Source organism: Nipponia nippon, unplaced genomic scaffold (assembly GCF_047370975.1).
Source record: "Nipponia nippon isolate SJK-2023a ecotype South Korea unplaced genomic scaffold, ASM4737097v1 scaffold_17, whole genome shotgun sequence".
NCBI classification, from domain to species: domain Eukaryota; kingdom Metazoa; phylum Chordata; class Aves; order Pelecaniformes; family Threskiornithidae; genus Nipponia; species Nipponia nippon.
The window spans coordinates 6,126,549-6,132,567 of NW_028262333.1; positions in this window are offsets into that span (position 1 = coordinate 6,126,549).

Here is a 6,019-nt window from a genome sequence, read left to right on the forward strand (position 1 = left end):
GGCCCACCGTGAGCCATGATGGGCAGGACGGGCACTCGGAGCATGTTCCCAGGGGCCCTGGGGATGGTGTGTTGGAGGGGAGCGTGTATGTGCATGGCAGTGGCATTGCACACGGACAGGACCAGCCCGTCCCCTCCCTGCTACAGGGTCTGGCTGTGGCACTGCCGTATGGCTGCACGGCGCCCGCGTGGCCACCAGCCCTGCGGGGCATGGGGTAGGGGAGGATGGAGGCGATGCCCTGCATGGAAGGGACGGTGGGGAGAAAGCATCCCGGCAAATACAGGTGAGGGCGGGTGGATGGAGGTGGCAGGGAAGGACGAGGAGCCGGGGGGTCCCTGGGGGGAAGCCACGGCAAACCTGGCACGCCTGGGTGGTTGGCAAGGTCGGGCTGCTTGTGCCTGGCTGTGGACAAAGGGCTGGGAAGATGGGGGCTGAGGTGGGCTCTCTGCCGTGATGAGCCCCCCGTGCAAGGGGGGAAGATGTCCCCGAGCACCCTTCCCCATCTGCCCCGGTGCTGGGATCCACGTCGCGGCTCTCCAAGCCCCAGCAGCTCCGGCAGCAGCAGCCCCATGGTGCACAGGGAGGGACCAGAGGTGAAACTCAACCCAGATGTGTGACAGCAGGAAACCCTTTAACATTTCCCTCCTCTGTAGCTAGAGCTGGAAAGCCCCTCTAGCAGCCCTGGCTCCTGGGTTTCTCCTCTCTCTTGCTCCCCAAGTGCCCTGCAAAGGAGCCGCAGACGTTGTCCCAGGGAGGGACAAGGACAGGGGCTCACTGGGGATGCTCTGGGCAGCTCCAAGGTCTTTGGGGAAGACAGCATCCTCTGGGGAGAAACAGGCGGCCCAGGGTGAGCAGCATCCCAAAAGCAAGTTTGCATCAGTAAACAAACAGCACCGAGTCCCCGTAGGACTTAAAAAGAGGAGGAAAAGTATTAAAATGGTTGAAACCTATATATTATGTGGGCTGAGTCACACCTCCACGGCAGTGTCAGCCCCTCGGCTGTGGGAATGTGCTGGTATCGGCACGAATTTTGTCACTCCCTGAGCCCAGAGAAGTTATATCTCCATTTATGTGGCTAGAAGTTGGGTTTGCTGAATGAAAAGCTACCAGGGCAGCTAGAGCCATCCACATCTTGTCTCCCTTTGCCCACCCTCGGCACCTGGAGCCTCATTTAATGTCTGCCTTTGCTTTTTGCCACGGCTCAGCATCACCTCGCAGCCCTTCCTCATCCTAAAGGTGCCCAGAGCCTCCCGACCCGGCCTCGCTCCGCCTGCCTCCCAGCTGTCCCCTGCATTATTAAACCAGAACCACCTTATCAGCCCCTATCTTTTTTCCACTCATGCAAAACCTGCTTGGTTCCAGCTTTGCCAGCCGGCAGCACTTCCATTAGGAGCCAGAAGACACTGGGACACCCCTTCGGTGCTGACCCTGCTGGCTCCAGCTGCGAGAAAGCCACTGAGCTCCAGGTCCCTGGGGAGTCCCGTTCCTTGGGGAGCTGGAGCTGCCCCCCAGTTCATCCCCCTGCACCTCTGCAGGGGGACAACCCACCGCTTCCCTGCCCTGAGACCCCCGGGAAGTGGCCCCGGCTCCCCTCGGGCTCCGAGCCGCTCCGACACCTGGTTTTAATAATAAAGAGCACGGGAAGGGACAAATGCGCCTTGCAGGAGGGTGCGGGATGTAGGACATCGGGGGGGGCAGGAGGGGGACGTGGGGCTGGGATGGGGGGGATGCTGGGGGGCATCAGCCCTGGAGCTTCGTGGGGCTGGAGGGGTCCAGCTCCCAGTTACAGCCCCGTGGGGTTACAGCCCTGAGCTGCCCATCACCACGTCTCCTCTTTAAAACAAATACCGCTCGCAGAACTGGATTAACTACAGCCACCGGAAAGCCGGGATTAATGGAAACTGGTTATAAGACAATTTTCCCGGATGGCAGAAACATCTTTTTGTCATCTGTCCTTTGGCATTTCAAGTCTATTTTATATCTCCAGCATTTTCTGATTTAGGCTGTGACATTTAAATGGGTGATTCGTATTTACAGTCTTAGGCGTTGCGAGTATCTTATATATAAATGTCTTCTAATGTATAGAAGACATTCTATACATTTGTCTCTTCAAAACAAGACCTATAAATCTTTACAGGAAAACATACAACTTCTACAAAAAGATTTCTATTGGCTTTGTAATCCAGGAGGAGATGAATATATAATAAAAATACACTGACATTTTTCAGACACTAGAATTTAGCATTATTTTATCCCACAGAGTAAATACGTCACTGCAAAATCACGAGAGGCATTAGAAGAAATATTTTGCATGGCTCTTATTCAAGGACTTGGTGACTTGCACTGTGCCCTCCCTGCCTAGGCATCGTCCCCCACTCCGGTCACAGGTCCCACGACAAGGATGCAGTAAGTGCCAGGGTTGGAGAGCCAAGTTCACGTCCCCGCAGCTGCAGGGATCATGCAAAGGGACACGGCCCTCCGGCGCGGCTGGCACAGCCGCTGTCCCCTCCCAGCACACAGCGATGCTGGGTGACACTGCACGGGGTCTCAGGAGGCTTTCGGCTGCCCCAAATCTGGCTTTCCATGAGGGTCCCATCATCCCAGCAGAAGCCTGACCGCAGCCAGAGCCCTGCCGGCAGCTCCTCTGCCGCCTCCCCATCCACGCAGGTCCCGGTGCGGCACACCCGCACCCCACCTCCATGACGATATCCCCCAGGAGGAGGTCCCCAGCCTGGAGAAAAGGGCTGCAGAAGAAGGCGAAGCCATCGCCGCTTTCGCAATCCTGCCGTGGTGTGAAATATTTGCGTCATCTGGTTGTAACCTCCAGCCATCTGGTCTGGGGATGCCTTTCTCGGAGGAGCAAGGGGCTCCTCCACGGTCGGTGCTCTCTGTTATTTACAGGGTGCAAACCCACCCTTGTTTCTCCCTGGGAGACAGCAGCTTCCATGGCCCTTCCCGACTCCCTCATTAGGTTTTCAGAGCCGAGGTCTTGGACAGGTTCGTGCTTGCCGGACTCGGCCCCTTTCATGTTGCCCTTTGGAGAAGCAGAGATAGGAGGGCGTTAGCTTGGTGGGGAGGGTCACAGCGAGATTCCTCCAACATAAAACAATGGTATAGACATTTTTTGATTGAAATAATTCTGTTTTCTACTAAGTCTCATTGTAAAGCTTGATTTAAATGTCGAGCTTCAGCAGGCTGTAAAGGCTGGACACAGCACAGAGCGCTTGGAGGAGGACCCCATCCCACCCAAAAACTGCCGAGCACCTTCACTTACGCCTGCTTTGGGAAGCCAACACAGGAGATGGCTTTCAAGTCATCCAAGAGGTTTCTTTCCGTGTCTCGCCACCCACTCTGCTCACCAGATGATGGAAGGCACGATGTCCCTCCGCAGGGATTAGCATCGCACATGCCCCCAGCACCCGTGCGGAGCCGGCAGCGGGGCAGGAGGAGCCGGCCGGGGTGTACGTGCACCGCGACTGCCAGCACTGCCACCTCATTCCCCGGCTGGACACGCTGCGAAACCCTTCTCCATCCCCTCCTTCCCAGGGCTGGGCAAGCAATGGGGGTTTTAAATCAAGCGAGGCTGCGAAACTGGGAGCTTCACTCCAGTCCTCCCCTTTCGGGAGTGGGCTCTTAGTGCCCACCCTGCCCAGGGCTGTGCCCTACGTGGCTGAGCCATGCTCTTTAGCAGCAGATGGAGCTGCTGGGGGAGCAGGGGCCTGTAAATCATCTGCCCTTCCAGGCTCATAAACCCCCCAAATGATCCTGGCAGGCACCTGGGAATCTCTCGGCTTTTCCCTCTTGCTGCAGCTCCCGGCACTCCGACCCATCTGATGGAGCTCTGGGAGCACAGCGCTGCGCCTCCAGCCCTCCTGCCAAAATCCCTGTCCTGGTGAGACCCATGTCTCACCATGCCGGCACGGCAGCTCGGACCTCGGCAGGACCCGGCCCTCACGGCCCCTGGGGAGGTCCAGGGCTCAGTGTCAATGCCGGTGCGGGTGGCCCTGCGTGGCTGTGGGGTGACAGGGCAGGACCACAGCCACCCCACTGCTCTGGGAGGCACCTGGGGGGGAGGATCCGGCGCCTGTCCTGTGCAGCCATGCTGGGGACCGGAAGGGGGACCACAGGCCACCTGCAGCCACCCAGCCCATGCCTGGCCAGACAATCCATGCATCCCACTTCTGACATCCCACCCTGCCTGCATCCCTCCCTGCTGGCATCCCTCCCTGCCAGCAACCTGCCCTGCCAGCATCTCTCCCTGCCGGGATCCCTCCCTGCCAGCAACCTGCCCTGCTGGGATCCCTCCTTGCCTGCATCCCTCCCTGCCAGCAACCTGCCCTGCCTGCATCCCTCCCTGCCAGCCCGGCAGGCTGTGGCACGACCAGCGTTGCCTGGCCCCGTGCGAACAGCAGCCCGGGCACTGCTCGGCTCCACGTCCCTCCTGCAGCTGTCTGCAGCGGGGATTCGCCGGCACATCCCCAAGCAGCCAGGGAGGATGTGGGAGGTGTTGGGGCATGGGCATGGACATGGGATGCGTCAGGACGTGGATACGTGACATGTCAAGGCACGGCTGCAGGATGAATCCGGGGGCAGAGCAGCACCCGGGGCTGAACCCGACCCCACAGCAGCTCATGGCGAGCACCACCATGGCCCTGCTCTCCCCTCCTGCCTGCGGGCTGGGGCTGTGGAGGGCCTGGAGAAGCCTCGGGCTCAGCTCTGAGACCCCCAGGACCCCCAGGAGGCTGCTGCCTCCCACCCGCTTCCCCACACAGCCCCCTGGGGGGCTCAGAGCCCGGCAGGGGCTGCCTTGGGCTCTCCAGGGAGCATTTGTGGGATGAGGCCATAGCAGAGATGGCCCCGGGCAGCCCCCAGCTGGGGAGGGGGAGCAGCCTGGGGGCACGGTGGGGTTTGAGCCCCAAGCGGGGGGATGCTGGCCAGGGCTCCTGCTGCCCCCAGGGCCCTGCCAGCCACAGCCGCCCAGCCCCCGGCCCTTGCCTAGCACGGATTTGCCAAGTTTGCACATTTTCGGCAGATGCAGAAGTGACAAAACATCATCAGTGCCAAGGCGGGCCACAGGCGAGGGGGACGGAGCCTTCCTCCCCCACGGCTCTCCTGCAGCCATGGAAGGGCAGAGCCCTCCTCATCCTCCCAGGCACCCTGGGGCCATTGCATAGGGCTGAGCTGTGCTCCTGGCCCCATTAATTAAGAAGCAATTAACTGAGGGCCAAGCTGGGGAGCAGCTGGTCCCACCTGGGGCGGGTTGCACGTCACCTGGGGCTGGATGGGGACAACAGGCACAGCCCCACGGCTCCATCACGGGTTCAGGGACACTGGGAAGCAAACCCTGGGGTAACGGCATAGCGTGCATGGCCTGGATTTGCTCCAGCATGGCCAAAAATTAAAAGCCTCCTTGTCCAGGCAGGCAGCCCCAGGGGTGCAGGCAGGCAGCTCCAGGGGTGCAGGCAGGCAGGCAGGCAGCCCATGGCTTTCCCCTCACAGCCCCCTCTCCTCCGTCCGGCGGCTCCTGCAGCACCGCACATCGTTTGTCACTCCGACAGGTTCAAACAAACCCGGCTGGGATTAATTAGGCTCCGTCTTCGTTTCCTCCAGCGCTTCGCGGGGGCTGGGCTGCAGAAAGTGGTGGGGAGGCAGCAGACGGACGGGCAGGCTCCGGCAGGCAGGGACTGGATAATCAGGAGGGGGGGGGGGGGAAGGCAAGTGGGGATCCCCCCGGCCCCCCCAAATCCCTGCCCCAGCGCTAACACAGTCGGTGCTGGATGCTGTCCCAGCTGGCTGTGGGCCCCATCCCGGGAACAGGAGGCCACGGGCGGCTGTGCAGCGTGGCCGGATCCAGGACTAGATGGCTGCTGCCACCTCGTGCATGGAGGGCTGCTCCCACGTACACCCCCTTCCTCCCCAAATCCCCAAAAAAGATGGACCCCAAAATCCCCAGAGGCAGATGGGACCCCCCAAGGGAGGGCTGGATCCTGTCAGCGAGGAGAGAAACAGTCAACCACCA